The sequence below is a fragment of the Panthera onca genome, chromosome C2 (genome assembly GCF_046562875.1).
Source record: "Panthera onca isolate mPanOnc1 chromosome C2, mPanOnc1 haplotype 2, whole genome shotgun sequence".
In the NCBI taxonomy this organism is placed as follows: Eukaryota; Metazoa; Chordata; class Mammalia; order Carnivora; family Felidae; genus Panthera; species Panthera onca.
In genome coordinates, this window is record NC_138347.1 from 36,659,589 (window position 1) to 36,677,838 (window position 18,250).

The 18,250-nt window shown below is 33.9% G+C and overlaps 1 long non-coding RNA gene and 1 pseudogene across 1 annotated transcript; one reads left to right on the forward strand and one right to left on the reverse strand.

Moving 5' to 3' along the window:
* Positions 1 to 1,316: 1,316 nt before the first annotated feature.
* Positions 1,317 to 17,831, reverse strand: LOC144617354 (uncharacterized). Its single transcript, XR_013557756.2, has 3 exons — positions 17,728 to 17,831; positions 1,590 to 1,659; positions 1,317 to 1,403 (listed from the first exon to the last, which is right to left on the reverse strand). It is a non-coding gene; the product is annotated as an uncharacterized LOC144617354 (long non-coding RNA).
* On the forward strand, positions 2,547 to 2,989 carry LOC132684340 (large ribosomal subunit protein uL24 pseudogene; annotated as a pseudogene).
* Positions 17,832 to 18,250: the final 419 nt, after the last annotated feature.

The window sequence follows — 18,250 nt, forward strand, 5'->3', positions numbered from 1 at the left end:
AGGCTCATCAATAAATGGGAAAACTGGATATCCACATACAGAAAAATGATACTGGACTCCAATTTACACCACTCAAAAAATCAATCCAAAATTGATTAAACACTTAACCATAAAACCTGAAACCACACAGTTCCTAGAAATTTAAGAAAAACAGGGAAAAATTTCCTTGATACTGGTCTTGGCAATGATTTTTTTCATATGACACCAAAAGCACAAGCAACAGAAGCACAAATCAATAAGCAGGACACATCAAACTAAAATACTTCTACAAAGCAAAAGAAAGAATCAACAAAATAAAAAGGAACCTAGGACATAGGAAAAATCTTTGCAAATAATATATCTGATAAAGGGTTAATATCCAAAATATATAATGAATTCATACAAATCAACCACAACAACAATAAAAACCAACATTCTGATTAAAAACTGGGCAGAGGAACTGAATAGACATTTTCTCAAAACAGACATACAAATGGCCGACAGCACATTTAAAAGATGTTCAATGAATGTTCAGAGAAATGCAAATCAAAACCACAATGAGACATTACCTCACACCTACTGAGGTGGCTGTCATCAAAAAGGCATGAGATAACAAATATTGGTGAGGATGTGGAGAAAAGGAAACCCTCCACACATACTTTGGGAGGAACAGTGAACAAGTAGAATACTCTCAGCAAAGGTGACCTCAATTGTAGGAAATTATGTCTAGTTAAGAAAAGTTGAAGAAACAGGTTGTATTTAGTCTGAAAATAAGACCTAGAGGGCAACTTGATCATTGCATTGATACCATTTAAGATGTTCCACATGAGTAAGAGCTTAGGTTTATTCTGTGTTGCTTCAGAGGGTAACAGATGAGCTATTAATACCAATGTACAATTACATTTTAGAGGAAGGAGAAAATAAAGTATTCTCCAAGATTTAATTAAGTCACTGGACAGCCTGGAAACTAAACAGTGAACAGTGAGAAAATGTATTAGGAAGGCATAAGAACTAAAGGCATAAGAAGACAGTCATTAGTCAATAAATTTGAGTCAATATTCCAGGAAATATCAAGCACCAATAATGCAAGAACAGATAATTTTTCTAGTTTTGCCCTCTGATTTACAACACTGCTGCTCTCAGGAAGGCTTAATCCCTCTCCACAGTCCTTCAGAATAAATGAGATTTACGAACTCGGTGGGGAACAACAGGAAACCAACTGAGGCCTGCTATCAACAAGGCACATGGCCCATCAGTTGCTCATCTTCTTCAAATGGCTGAAAAGCACAGTTCAGATATGAAGCCATATTTTATGAATTCCTGAGACTTACCTCATCTCCACAGGGAATGCAATTGTCAGTGTTCCCAAAAAGGCCTGTTTTAAGGTAAAATTTGAAAAGTAGCTGGTTGAAATCAATCTTGGTCTATGGAAAAATACATATGATAATTAACATTAACATCTTGTACAAAAAATAATAAAAACTACCATTCTTAAGTTAACAATCATCTGAAATTTACTTCAGTTGTAAAAAGTCTAATATTTTAGAAATAAATTAATTTAGGGTTTAGGTAAGTAGTTTATAAAAAAAAAGATATATACAAGAAACTACCTGAAAACGAAGTGAAAAACACAGGGTGGGCATAGTCTCATTATAGTCAAGGTTTCACAGATGAAATACTCTGGAAAGAAGATAAAAAATAGTAAATTAGTCATGCAAATGTATAAAATTATTACTAAAATATATCTTAGCATATACATATACAAATATAACATATCAAGGTAATTTAGGTAGCCTCCCTTTAGCGCTTAAATCAATAAATATATTACATATCCAGTCTTTCTCTCTGTTTTTCTCTCCATCTTTTTCTCTCTCTCCCTGTCTCTAAGTAATACATTTCATTGTTTTTGTTATTGAGAATTTTTTAATGTTTATTTGTTATTTTTGAGACAAACAGACAGAGAGAGAGAGAGTGCCAGTCGGGGAGGGGTGGAGAGAGAGGAGGACAGAGGATCCAAAGTGGGCTCTGTGCTGACAGCAGCAAGCCAGATGCCTGGGCTCGAACTCATGATCCTCACTGTGAGATCATGACCTGAGCCGGTTTTGAAGGCTCAACCAACTGAGCCACCAAGATGCCCCAGTTGTTGAGAATTTTTAAAAACCACTATTTCTGTATTTAATATATGTCCTTTCAGTTTTTTCATAAATAATTTCTTATAATTAAATCAAAATGCTCGTGTAGTGCTGCTATCTTCTCATTAAACATTACTTGCTGTTATAAGAATATGGATTGCAATCAAACATATAAAAATGTTCAATGTAATTAGTTATTAACACTCACTAGTATGGCTAAATTAAAAAGACTGACCATAACAAGTATTGGAGAAAATGTAGAATAAAAATTGTAGTACTTTGAAAAGTTTAACAAAATTAAATAATCCCTTAGAGACTAAGCAAAAAAAGAAACAGAGAAAAAGGAAAATAGGAAATGTAAGAGAGGATAGATATTACCATAGATCTCACAGACATTAAAAGGATAAAGTGAGCTCTTTTCTTTTGCAGCCATGGATGAAGGAAGCACCGGCAGCCAAAATAAATTTCAATCCCTTTGTGACTTCTGACTCAAGCAAGAACTGTAACAGGCATTTAAATTCACCTTCCTACATTTGCAGCAAGATTATGTTTTCTGCTCTTTGCAAAGAGCTGATACAGAAGTACAATGTTCTACCCATGCCCATTTGAAAGGATGATGATATACAAGTTTTGTGAAAACACACAAATTGGCAATTAGTCCAGGTGTGCAGGAAGAAATACATAATCTACATTGAACAAGTGCAGCGAGAGATGGTAGATGGCACAAATGTCCATGTGGGCATTCACCCTAGCAAGGTGGTTATCACTAGACTAAAACTAACTGCAAAAAGATCCTTGAACGTAAAGGCAAATCTCACCAAGTGGGAAAGGAAAAGGGCAAATATAAGGAAGCAACAATTGGGAAGATGCAGGAATAAAGTCATCTTATATATGACTTTAAATAAAAAACAGAATGAAAAAAAAAAGATAAAGTGAAAAATATTATGAACACCTATTTGCAAAATAAGTTCAATAACTTGAATAGAACAGACAATTCCTACAAACACAGCTTACCAAAATTAAAAAAGTAGACATCTGAATAGCTATATATTCTTTAAAAAGAACTCATAATCAAATTATTCTCACAAAGAAAATATCCCCAGATGGTTATAAACTGTATCAAATTTCAAAGAAGAAATAGAATAAATTTCATAAAAGGTCTTTGAGAAAGTAGTTGGGGACGGAGCAAAGTTTATTATAAGCAAATACATTTCTGTCCTTTTCATGTACAAAAAAAAATAAGAACAAACATCTGAATGATGTTTATTGAAATGATGAACATGTTTCTGCTTAATTTTCTTCTCATGATTTTAGAAGTAGATATTTTTCTAATATTTGTGCCAAGACATGTTTAGAAGCATCAACTGTGACCTACATTTTACTTTGGCCTGCATTTTGTATTACTGTTAGGTTAAGAAAATATTGATGGGGCGCCTGGGTGGCGCAGTCGGTTAAGCGTCCGACTTCAGCCAGGTCACGATCTCGCGGTCCGTGAGTTCGAGCCCCGCGTCAGGCTCTGGGCTGATGGCTCGGAGCCTGGAGCCTGTTTCCGATTCTGTGTCTCCCTCTCTCTCTGCCCCTCCCCCGTTCATGCTCTGTCTCTCTCTGTCCCAAAAATAAAATAAAAAAACGTTGAAAAAAAAAAAAAAAAAAGAAAATATTGAGATATGCAGACATCAGACGGTTGCCCTTTGATAAGTGTGAGCTGAGCAAAATGAATGTTGTGAAAACGAAAGTTTTCGTTATTAGGTTGTGATGAAATCTTCCATTCTATTGTTGGTCATTATTAGATTAGTTATCATAAGAAAAGTTTAACACTTTCCAGAAGGCTGAGGCAGCCTATAGATATCTCCTTACTGACGTCCATTAGCAAATAACTAGGTGAATTTCATTTAAAATCTATTCATTCAATAACTTTTGTCTGACCAATTCTTACTTGGAACTGAAGGTATCAATAAAAACATCAATTCCCAGCCACAGTATCACAGATATTGTTTAAGAGAGGATTAATAGATATTTTAAAAATTTCAATACGTACTATACGTACTATAACATGCATATACGTGGAAAAGCAATTCATCTCATCTGGAGAAAATTAAATCAAGATTCAACTTAAAAGCTATAATCCTGATGAAAACACAATTTACTAATGGTTTTGAATTTAATAATTGTTCTAAAAATATTTTTGAGATGAAAAAATATCGAGTGCCTGTGATAAATGTCTTTCATAACTTTATTTATAAAGTATAGTTAAGTTTTGCATGATATCAATGATCTTTGTTAGCAATGTTTTTAATGGCAAAATGAGTAACATTTATTTTTTGCTTAATATTCTGATTGTTTTCAATTTTCCACTATTAGAAATAATACTACATTTATATTTCTATATATAAACTCCTGTTTTTCTCATTTCTTTGTGATAATGTTCCAGAATAGGATTAGTAACATTACCAAAATTTAAAATTAGAAGTGTAATGGATATAACACATTAGGGGGCTCTATGCATATTACTAAAACAATTTCCTAGTAACTGTTAACCAATTTATAGCCCCATCATACAATTAGTTGCATTCTTACCAACATTAAGAATTGCACTTAGGGGCATCTGGGTGGCTCAGTCAATTAAGCGTCCAACCTCGGCTCAGGTCGTGATTTCACAGTTCATAGGTTCGAGCCTTGCTTCGGGTTCTGTGCTGACAGCTCAGAGCCTGGAGCTTGGTTGTTTCAGATTCTGTGTCTCCCTCTCTCTCTGCCCCTCCCCCTGCTAGTGCTCTGTCTTTCTCCCTCTCTCTCTATCTCTCTCTCTCTGTCACAAAAATAAACAAACATTAAAAAGTTTCACTTAGATAATATTGTATAGTTTATAGAATATAAAAATATATAATAAAGGAAAAATAGAATATTAATGATAGAAGTAAAATTTTATCACAGTAATGTGTTAACCCATCAATGAAGATAAAGAAAGGAGATTTGGGATATGAATGGAGAATTAGTAACTACTAGCTGTGTAAGGTTAAGAAAATTAATGCATAAATGACATTCTAACTTTCAAAAACATTACGATCTATTGAATATTTTTATAAATCTCTATGATCCAAGCTAGAAAGCACTATGTCCTCTAAGGTAAATAAAAATAGATACATGATCACTGGGGAGGAGAGAATACATCAAACTTAGACCATGGAAGGTTTTGCGGAAAAGAGGAAACTTTACAAGACTTTTAACAATCTCATAGGATTTTTCACTTTAAAACATTAAATATTGAGAATATATGATTTTTAATAAACAGTGAATTTCGACATACTGATAATATACAGCAAATCTTTAGTTTAGAGAGGCACTTGAATGTAGAGGGTAATGGCACAGATTCTGGAGAGAGATGCTCTCTTCAAATCCAGCTCATCTAACTTCTCTGTTAGATCAAAACCTCCTCTGGCACTCCCTGGTGTAGTCTGAAACTAGCCCCCCATACTTGGAAGGCAAAGACGTACCACGGAAAGAGGCAGTCCACTTCATGTTAGTAGGTAGCAGGTTTAATAAGCAAGGGAACTTACTTATGAGGCTAAGTCAGGTGGCCACAAGACCAGTAGATCTCCACACCCACTCATCCGAATCTTAAACATTTACAGAGAGGCCTTAACTGGGTTCAATCATGTACCCAGTCCAGATAGCGTCAACACCACATTTCTATCTTAAAATGTACGCATGGAGCAGCTTCAGGGAGTGGGGAAGGCAAGCTGATCACACAACCCAAGGATACAAGAGGGGCTAGACAGCCTCCCAATTGCAAGGGTCCAGCTTGCAGGTTTCCTGGTGGCCACATTTTCTTTATACCTTCTTCAACAATCTCTGTAAGTTTGAGCAAGTTATTTAGGTAATCTCTGCTTCAGTTGCCTCTTGTATAAAGTGGTGAATATAATTGTATGTGCCTCTTTGAATAGGGACAAATTAAATAAAGATTAAATTTAATTTAATTTAAATAAGGATTAAATTAAAATTAAAATTTTAATACATGTAAAAGGCTCAGAATAATGTCTGGCAAATGTTATATATGCCTAGACATCATTATTATTACTATCATCATCATCATCATGATTATTACAAATAGCTTAATCACTGAAAGTAAAATCAGAAGATATATTTTAACCTAATGGAAGTCCTGGAATAACAAATGTATGAATTTAAATTATGTTCTAAAGGTAATGGAAAGACATTAAAATGTTTTCAATAGAAATACAATCAATTAAGAAATGGATGAGTGTAGTAGTAATGGGATAAAACAATAAGAATGTAATGTTCTCATCTGTATTTTTCCTAGCATATACCTTGAGCACAAACTACTTAGCAGATATTATGCATACAATGGAGATGATCATTTTAAACTCTGTTCTTTTAGAAAAAAAAATGGGCATCTAAACGCCTATTGAGACTTCAGGTCATAGACCAAGAGAAAAATGGAACGAATACACTTGCCATGTAAAATGTCAAAATTTAGGGGATGCCTAGCTGGCTCAGTTGGTAGAGCATGTGACTTTTGATCTCAGGGTCATGAGTTTGAGCACCATGTTGGAGAATAGAGATTATTTAACAGAAAAAGATTTTTTTTATAATTTTTTTTTACATTTATTTATTTTTGAGAGACAGAGAGAGACAGCACAAGCGGGGGAGGGGCGAGAGAGAGGGAGACACAGAACCCGAAGCAGGCTCCAGGCTTCGAACTGTCAGCACAGAGCCCGATGCGGGGCTCAAACCCACAAACCTCAAGATCATGACCAGATACTTTATAAATGATTCCAAGATGTCAAACCATTAAAACTTCATTCTCCAAATTCTATGCCTATCCAGTACAGCGACACTTAACAATCACTTTGATGCTCTTGCGACACCCTCCCCCTTTTATCTCTTTTAAACAGATCTTTGTCCCCCATGGCATTTACACTTTAGAAAAAAAAAATAAACAATGTTTACTTATTTTGAGACAGAGAGAGAGAGAGACAGGGACCATGAGCAGAGGAGGGGCAAAGAGAGAAGGAGACACAGAATCTGAAGCAGGCTCCAGGCTCTGAACTTTCAGCAAAGAGCCCAACACAGGGCTTAAACTCACAAATTGTGAGATCATGACCTGAGTCACCCAGATGGCCCTACACTTTTTTTTTTAATAGAATACAGCCTCTAAAAGAGCCTTCACCCTTTCTAAGACTTGATCAGTGGAAATATAAGTCCTAACTATCTTCCAAGAAAATCTTGCTTTTAAAATCTTAGATTTTATGACAAAGTTGAGCACATTAAGACCAAAATGAAATATGAAATTTCCCTAGGTTAGCTCTTGGTTTGGAAAATAAGTATGGATCAGAAGTAAATCTTATTGTCACTAATATCCATGTAGAAAGTGAGTAGGGTTTGGTCTGTTTTTGTGGCCCATGGCTTTATGTTTTTCACATGATGCATATAAAAGCTAAAAGGTCTCTCATAAAAGAGAAAAACTAAAATTACAACTATAAAAGTATATAGTTTCTTTTTTCTGGTAGACTGCAAAGTTTTGAAAACCAAAATGGCCTGATAATTAACTCAAACATAAAATTAACCTAACTAAAAAAAAGTTTGGTTGGTCTAATTTTAACAAATAAAACAAGCTGATAATTTATTATTAAATTATTCCCATTGTTAAGTTGGCTGCTTTGGTATCAATAAATATAAATAAATGTCATTTTATGAAAAGATACTTGTTAAAAGGAATTAAATTTAAACATGTATATTATCATTAATTTTTAATACCTAATATTAATATTAGCAAATAAGGATTATCTCTTGTTAAGGAAAAAATGGTACTATCTATATAACAAATTATTACAAGGAAAAAATAAATTACAAAGAAATATTTATTATATATCTTAAAGATACCATTAAATGCAAAAGCTTAAACTGATTGGAGAACTTCTGCATCTGGAGAGAGGAAATAGCCATACTTTCTTCTACTTTTCCCACCAATACAACTAAAAATCCTGAATATTACATACAAAACAACACATGAAAATTCTGAAAGGAGGAGAGAAGAAGCCAACTCATCTAGGGACATTGAGACCAGAAAAATATTGCTATGGTGAGTTCCTTGGATATTCTTTTTGTCTCACGTATTCCAGATATGGAGGTAAAGAAGCCAACAACCTGGAAATGACAGTGGACATAGAAAAAAAAGAAAAAAAATCCAAACAAATGCTTGCTTTTTCTAGCCAAAGGACCAGGAAAGGGGCAACTTTTCAAGAAAGACAATTTTTAGATAATACACAATATACTCTGCTGAACACCATAAGAAACAGTTGCCCCATCACCACCCATGCCAACAAAGCCCAACTGGGGAGCTTGGAATTCCATCTTCATAAGGGTATAATGAGATACATGGACACCTCACTAGGATGCTGTCAGAGAAAGGTCAGTAAGATTCTGGTCTTTTATCATCACTTAGAGGCAGCAAGGACAGCCCTGATGTGGTATCAGTGAAGAATACATACGAAGACAGAAATCCCATTCCTGCTAAGTGGCAATGAAAAGACCTACCACCTTGAATATAGCAGAGGCCAAGCAGCGAATCTAGACATTTAAGTCTACCTGGAAATATCATGGTGATGTTTCCCTTCCTCCCAGTCCTTTGAACGGGTGTCAAATAGCTAGCTAAAGCAAAAAGTTTAGATAAGATCAAGTCTTATAATATCCAAAATGTCTTGGGTTTCAGTAAAAAATAACCTGTTATATGAAGAAACAGGAAGATCTCAAAATGAATGTAAAAAGAGAATCAATAGATGCCATCATCGAAATGACACTAATGGAAGATTTATGTGACCATTATTTTAAAGCAGCCACAATAAAAGTGTTTCCATGACTAATTATGAATATCTTTGAAACAAATATAAAAATAGAAAGCTTCAGCAAAGAAAGAAAAAGAAGTAATCAATAAATGAGAACATAGAGAAAGAGATACTAATCAATGTGAGCAAGAGAGAAAATCAAATGTAAAAAGCAGACTAGAAACCTATGCGATCATAACAAAAAAATGCATAACATTCATGCCATTGGTTCCAGAAAGAGAAAAAAAGACGGTGGAGATAAATAAATAAATAAATAAATAAATAAATAAATAAATAAATAAATGTATTTGAAAAAATAATGCCTGAGAACTTCCTATTTTTGGCAAGAGACATAAAGATACAGATTTGAGAAGCTAAGCAGGTTGATTACACTGGATTGCTTCCATCATGGAAGGGGCAGCATTTTGTTCTTACTGGAACAAACACATTCTTGATACAGATTTGCATTTCCTGCATGCAATGCTTCTACAAAACCTGCTATCTGTGGATTTATAGAATATCTTATCCATTATTATCGTATTCCACCTAGCATTGCTTCTGATCAAGAAACTGTTGATAGCAAATGCAGTAGTACTGCCATGGACCCATGCTCATGAAATTAACTGGTCTTATGTTCCCCACCATCCTGAAGCAGCTGGCTTGATAAAATTGTGTAATGGCCCTTTGAAGGTCCAATTATAGTGCCAGCTAGGTTGCAATATCTTGCAAGGTTGGGCCAAGGTTCTCTAAGAGATGGTAAATGCTCTGAATAAGCTCTAATAAATGGTGCTCTTTCTCCAATATCCAAGATTCATGGATCCAGGAATAAAGAGGTAGAAATGGGAATGACACCACTTATATTACCATAAGAAACCCCTAGGAAAAATTTTGTTTCCTGATTTCATGATTTTACATTCTGCTGGCCTAGAGGTCTTAGTTCCAAATGGAGGGATACTCCTAGCAAGACATAATAATAATTCCATTGGACTGGAAGTTAAGACTGCTACCTGGTCACTTTGGGTTCCTCATAATTCTGAATCAACAGGCAAAGAAGAGAGTTACTAAGCTGGCTGGGGTGTGTGATACTGAACAACTCCGGAAAAAATGGATTGCAACTCCACATTGGAGGTAAGGAAGAGTATATAGAAGTACAGGAGATCCCTTAGGCTGTCTCTTAGTATCATTATGCCCTATGATTAAAATCAATGGAAAAATAAAGCAACCCAATTCAGGCAGAACTACTAATAGCCCATACCCTTCAGGAATGAAGGTTTAGGTCTTATTTCCAGGTAAAGTGACACTACATTATAGTATATAAATAAATAGTATATATATTGTTAAATATTGTTAAATTTACTGCTAAATATTGTTAATTTTACTTAACACCATTAAGTTAAATGCTGTTAACTTTACTTCATAGTTAAAAATTGCTAAATGTACTTTAAATACTGGTAAACATCATTAATTTTACTTCATAGCATTTAAGTTACAGGACAAGGGAGAGTGAAAAATCTTCCAAGGACTTCTCATTAACTTCTGGAGAAAGGCTTAGTGTATTTTGGTTATACACAGGGTTATTATATTATGATAAGTACAAGTATGGCCTTGTTATTGTCTTTATTTAGAGACTACGTATTATTTAAAGAAATGCATATGGGTGCCAAATTTCTAAGAGGTGGACTTGTAATATTTAATTTTGTGTGTCAACATGCCTAGGGCAAAGTACCAAGATATTTGGTCAAACAATATTCTAAATGTTTGTATGATGGTATTTTTAAAATGAGATTAACATTTAAATCACTAGACTTTGAGTAAAGCAGATTACTCTTGATCATGTGAGTGGGTCTTATCTAATCAACTGAAAGCCTTAAGAGAAAGACTGAGGTCCCTTGAGGACAAGAGAATTCTGCTTTCAGACTGCCTTCATATTTGAACTACAATACCAACTCTTCCCTGACTCTCCAGCCTACTAGATATGTGATTGTTTGCAATCCCTGACTATTACATCATACAAGCAGAATCATACAGAATTTGTCCTTTTATTATTGTCTTATTTCTCTTAGCATAATTTCTTTAAGGTTTATCTATTTGTAGCATGTGCCAAGAATTCCTTCATTTTTAAGGCTGAATGATATCCCATTTCATGTATACAACACATTTTGTTTATCTCTTCCATCCATCAATGAATGGAAAGCAACTTGGGTTATTTCCATCTTTTTTGGCTAATAATTCTCCTATAAACATGGGTATACAAATATCTGTTTGATTCTCAGATTTCAATTCTTGTGGGTATTCTCAGATGTAGAATAACTGAATCACATGGAAACTTCAGTTTTAACTTTTTGAGGAATTGCCTGCCATATTGTTTTCCATAGCAGCTGCACTATTTTACCTTCCTATCAACAATACACAAAAGGTACAATTTCTCCACATCATTGTCAACAATTATTTTCTGTTTTGTTTTGTGTTTTAATAATAGCCATCCTAATGGATGTTAAGTGGTATCTCTTTGTTTGATTTGTATTCTCCTAATGATTAGTGATTTTGAGCACCTTTTCATGTGCTTATGGGCCATTTATATATTTTCTCTGTAGAAATGTCTATTCAAATCATTTGCCCATTTTTAAATGGGATTTATATTTTTTTAGTCACAGGAGCTCTTTTTATTTTCTGAGTGTCACTGTTTATGAGATATATTATTTGCAAGTATTTTTTCCCTTCTATGGGTAGTCTTTTCACCCTGTTGATAGTGTACTGTTATGCACCAAAGTTTTTAATTTTGATATAACCTAATTTATCTACTTTTATTTTTGTTGGCTGTGCTTTGGTGTCATATCCAAGAAATCATCGCCATATCTAGTGTGAAGGTATCCCATGTATTTTCCTCTAAGAGTGCTATAGTATTAGTGTTTTCACTTAGGTCTTTGATCTATTTTGAATTAATTTTTGTATATAGTGTAAGTTAATGGTCCAATTTCATTCTTTTCCATGTGGATATCCAGTTTTCTCAAAATTATTTGTTGAAAACACTGTTCTTTTCCCATTGAATAATCTTAGCAATCTCGTTAAAATTGTTTAAACATATATGTGAGGGATTATTTCTGGGATCTCTATTCTATTCTATTGGTATATATGTCTGCCTTTATATCAGTACTACATACTATTATATTACTTAATTTTGTAAGAGGTTTTGAAATCAGGAAATGTGAGACCTCTAACTTTGTTCTTCTTTTTCAAGGTAATTTTAGCAACTTGGGTTCTCTTGAGATTTCATATTAATATTAGGATTTTTTTTTCTGCAAAAAATGTAATTTTGATAGAGATTCAACTGAATCATGGATTGCTTTGGGTGGTACTGACATTTTAAGAAATTTAAGTCATCTAATCCATAAACATTGGATGCCTTTTCATTTGTTGGTGTCTTCTTTAATTTCTTTCAGCCAACATTTTAGAGTTTTCTGTACATGTCTTTTACTTCCTTGGTTAAATTCATTTCTGAGCACTTTATTCTTTTTTGATGCTACTGTAAATGGAATAGCTTTATTTATGTTGTTTTCATATTTTTCATGGTTCAAGTATACAAATGAAACTGATTTTTTATGAACTGATTTTGTATCCTGCAACCTTGCTGAATTATTACTTTTTTATTCTAACAGATGTGTGTGTGTGTGTGTGTGTGTGTGTGTAGCTTTTACAGTTTTCTACATAAAGGATCATATCCTCTGTGTACAGAGATAGTGTTAATTTTTTACTTTCCAATTTGAATTTTCTTCATTTTTCTAGACTAATTTCTCTGCCTGGGACTTCCAGTACTATGTTGAATATAAGTGGCAAAAGCAAGTAGCCTTGTCCTGTTGCTGATATTACAGGATTATAAGAAAATATTTTAGCCCTTCACCATCAAGTATGATGTTCACTGAGGATTTTTCAAGTATGATCTTTATAATATTGATGTATTTTTCTTCTATTTCTTAGTCTGTTGTTGAGTGTTTTTATCCTGAAAGATTGTTGAATTTTGTCAAATGCTTTCCCAGCATCAATTCAGGTGAGCATGTGTTTTTGTTGTTGTTTTTCATCATTCTGTTACCGTGGTGTACTATGTTGATTGATTTTAGTATGCTGAAACATCCTTCCATTCCAGGAATAAATCCCATTTGGTTTATAATTTTTTTTACTACACTGCTGAGTATGATTCCTCCAAACTATGCCATGCCACCATAGAAAATGGTTTAGGGAAGTCTGAGTAAAAATCTCATAAAATTTCCTACTATTTTGAATGGTGTTTTCTTGGTTGAGAATTTTTTGTTGTTGTTGTTGCTGTAGGTCTTTGAATGACTTCCAGAGATCCCATAAAGTTATTTCCACCAGTCTCTAATGGTTTATTTAATGCTTTTGTGGGAGAATAAGGACTGAAACTTCCTAGTCTACTATCTTGCTGATGTCACCCAAATCTGTTAATTCTTAAAAAATGGTATTAATATATGCTAGCAATAAGCATACACAAAGTGAAATTAAAAGTTCAATATCATTTGCAACTACATAAAAAAATGAAATACTTAAATGTAAATATATCAAACCTATACAGAGCTTGTAGGCTGCAAACCACATGAAGGTGATGTAAGAAATACAGGATGAAAATAAATGGGGAGACATTCTGTATCTATGGACTGGAAAACTCAACATAGTAAAGATGTTGATTCTCTCCAAATTGATCCACAGATTTAATACAATTGCTAGGATAATTCCCTCAAGATTTTTTTGTACATATGGACAAGTTTATCATAAAATCTATATGGAAAGGCAAAGATATAATGCAGCAAAGTCATTTTAAAAAATAAGCATGAAGGGGAAAAATCAATCTACTAAATTTCAAAACTTGTTATATAGCTACAGTAATCAAGAGTCTGTAGTATTGGCAGAGGAAGAGAAACATAGATCAATGCAACAGAACAAAGAATTCAGACATATCCCACCAATATTCTCAATTAATTTTTGACAAAGGTAAAAAGGCAATTGAGGAAGGATAGTCTTTTCAAAAATGGGTTGTTGAACATCCATATCCCAAAAAAGAAAAAGAAAAAAACTTCAGTCACATATCATACCTTATATAAAATTAACACAAAATGGATCACAGATTTAAATATAAAATGTAAACTTATGAGAGTATAGGCTATGAAAAAAGAGAGAGAATACTTTGGAATCTAGAGCAAGGTAACAAGTTCTTACAAGTTCAGTCTCTAGAATTGAAACCAAAAGTATAATTAATAAAGGGAAAAGACCAATAAATTAAACTGCATTAAAATTAAAAATGTTTGCTATTTGAAATAATCTGTTAATAGAACAAAAGGCAATTTACAGAGTGGAAAGAATATTCGAAAACCTTATATCCAACAAAATATTACAATCTAGAGTATATAAGGAACTCTCCAAGCTTTCTAGTGAAAATAACCAAATTAGAAAATTGACAAGAGCACCTGGGTGGCTCAGTCGGTTAAGCATCCGACTTCGGCTCAGGTCATGATTTCATGGTTTGTGAGCTTGAGCCCCACGTCAGGCTCTGTGCTGACAGCTTGGAGCCTGCTTCGGATTCTGTGTCTCCTTCTCTCTCTGCCCCTCCCCAACTTATGCTCTGCCACTCTATGTCTCTCAAAAAATAAATAAATGTAAAAAAAAAAAAGAAAATGGACAAAAGACATGAAGAGACACTTAATAGAAGAGAACGCATAACAGAAAAAGAACACCTGGGAAGATGTGCAACATTATTAGATGTTAGGGAAATGCAAATGAAATATCACTCTATGCCCATCAGAATAACTAAAATAAAAAAAAAATAGTGACAACACCAAATGCAAGAGAGAATGTGGGAAACTGGATCACTCACACATTTCTGATGGGAATGTAAAATGGTATAACCATTCTGGAAAACAGTTGGCAGTTTTTTAAAAAAACTGAACATGCAACTACCATACAGTCCCACAGTTACACTCCTCATCATTTATCCCAGAGAAATAAAATTTATGTTTCCATCAAAACCTGTACAAGAATATTGCAGTGTTATTCTTAATAGCCAAAAGCTGGGATGTTTTCTATGTGGTGAATGGCTAAGCAAACTTTGTTATATCCATACCAGGGAATACTAGTCAGAAATAAGAACAATCTATTGATACATTTATAAACCTGATGGAATCTCCATAGAATTTTGCTCAATGAAAGAAGCCAATCCCTAAGGTTTTCCATTTTGTATTATTCCATTTATATAATAAGATTCTTGACCTGAAAATATTATAGAAATGGACAACTTATTAGTGGTTGCCAGAATTTAAGGAATGGGGTGGTGGCTGGAGAGAAGTGATTGTGGTTACAAACAGCAATATGAGAGATACTTGAGATGATGGAAATATTTTGTATTTTGATTTATCACAATATTATTATTCTGATTGTGCTACTGTACTATAATTTTGCAAGATAATATTATTGGGGGAACAGGTAACGGCTACAAGGGACCCCTCTATATTACTTCTTAAAATTGCATGATAATCTATTATCTCAAGTACATTATCTCAAATAAACAGTTTAAATTAAAGAACAGCTTCATGTTTACAGCACAAGGTAAGATGTCATCTATTAAAAACTATAAAAGTAGAAATATTTTTTAAAAACATGAAAATAATATCAGCTGAGCATCCTTAACTTCCTTGTTTTATATAGAAACATGCAAAAATAAAATGCCATATGGTTAAAAAATTAAATTTCTTTGTTGTGGAAATGACCTAAAATAAAAACAAAATATCAGAATTTCAAATTAGTTACCAATGTCATTCCTTCATTTGATGACTATAACATGAATATGTTGTTAAATTATATTTTTAAAATCTTGAAATAAGAGACTTTAAAAACTAGAATAAAACCAAACTGAATAAATTTGATGACTAATCTATTTTTCCTTAAGTTTTAGCAGTAATTAAAAGAAATAAAATCATATTATATTTATGGTCATAAAACAATCTGAAATTTAATTTAAATTTTGTATTTATATTCAGAAACTAACAAAATAATCATTTGAAACCACTATATTAAACACTTGTATATTTTGGGGCACCTAGGTGGCACAGTCGGTTGAGCATCTGACTTCAGCTCAGGTCATGATCTCGCAGTTGACAAGTTGGAGCCCCGCGTCGGGCTCTGTGCTGACAGCTCAGAGCCTGGAGCCTGTTTCAGATCTGTGTCTCCCTTTCTCTCTGCCCCTCCCCTGCTCATGCTCTGTCTCTCTCTGTCTCAAAAATAAAGATAAACATTAAAAAAATTCAAATATTTGTATATTTCATAAAAATGATACCAGATATAATGGAGATAATTATTGTGCTCAAGTGGCAGAATTGGAGGCATTTTAAAATGTTTTGTAAATGTTCTTAAGCATCAACATGTTAATATAATTATATTTAATTCTATGTATCATCCAATCTAATTTTTTTTTTTGAGAGACAGAGTGAGTGCATGCAAGTGGGGGGGGAGGGGCAGAGAGAGAAGATCCAAAGCAGACTCTGCACTCAATGCACAGCCCCACATGGGGCTCCAACTCACGACCTTGGGATCATAACCTGAGCCAAAATCAAGAGTCAACATTTAACTGATTGGGACACCTAGGCATCCCTCCAATCTAATATTTTATGAAGTTAATATTTTATGACATTAAAAGAAGTAGTTTGGCTATGAAATTGGAAAAAGTTAATCCAGTCTTTAGTCAGATGAAGATACCATTCATAAAGTGTATTATTAATTTATGAGTATTTGTCATTTAAAACACATTTTCTGAATTCTACACATAATCTTGATGTTATTCAATATCCTAATGGATTACACAGTGAATAGCTGAATTTCTGTTCTCTAGGAGATCATCATCCAAGATAAAAATTTATGTTCTCTACTTCCTTTCTCTCTAATAAACTGTAACTGCTCAAAAAGACCCTCCCCTTTCCAAGAAAAATCAAAGAAAACCAGTTCAAATTAAATTTTTTTCCCAACAATTCAAAAACACTGACTCTCACATTTTCCTCCAACTTTTCTTCTCCAGCACTTCTTTTTCTCTTCCTCTCTCCCTTCCTTCCTTCCTTCCTTTTCCTTCCTTCCTCCCCTTCCCTTCCTTCTTCTTTCTTTTCTTCCTTCTTTCCTTTCTCTATTTTTTCTTTCTTTCCTCTTTATCCTTCCTTTCTTCCTTCCTTCCTTCCTTCCTTCCTTCCTTCCTTCCTTCCTTCATCTTTCCTCCTCATATTGTTGTTGTTGAATTGTGTCACCCTAAAGATTAAGTTTTATCTGATGTATCTAGTTAACTGAGTTGATACTGAATTAAGGTGAGCTTTAAATCCAATATAACTATGTCCTCATAAGGAGAGACACAATGGCACAGGGAGGAATACCAAGTGACAAGGCAGGCAGAGATTAGAGTGATGTGTCTACAAATCCAGTAATGCCAGATTGCCAGATACCATCAGAAGCTGAGAAGAGGCAAGGAAGGAGCTTCCTCTAAAACCTTTAGAGAGAGCATGGCCCCACCAACACTTTAATTTCAGACTCACAGCCTTTTGAAAGGTGAAAGAATAAATTTGTGTCGTTTTAAGCCAGTATGTGGTAATTGTCAACACATACTATATTTGAACCTACAGACATTTCAGTTCTTAATATATTAAAGGCACTGTGCTAAATTTTCCTTTTCTAGAAATGGATGCAGGCAAAGCTGAAACCTGGGCCTACTGAGGCTCGATAGACAATTAAATTACCTTTGCTTCACTCAGTCTTTCAGTAATTGCTCAGGGTTGGAGAGGTCTGGTTGTCTGCTCCTTGCACTTGGAAATGGGCAAGCATGTTGTCAGTTTTCCCAGTAGCGAATCCCTGAGAGGAGAATAAAGACAAACTTCTTAATCGGACATAACAAGACCATCTCTCTGCTCAGGGGTTATCAGAAGCACGGGGCAAATTTATGAAGACTTGAAGGTCAGAGAAAATGGTTCTTCCAACAGGTATGCCCTGCTTTAAGTAACAATGTCATATAATAAATCTCATTTTTCACTTTAGCTTTGTGTCTCACTGGTTTTTAAAGGTCTGTGGATATCTTTTCAATAATTATATTAAATCTTTGGGCAAACTGTGTAAATGAAACCAAAAAATATAATAAGGTTTAATGTCTCCCTCAACTGGCTTGTATTCTATCTAGTGACTCAGAAACACCAGCCTTATCATACTTGCAAATTCACATAAAAAATTAAAAATGCCACATGAGTTCTGACTATAGAGTGCTCAATT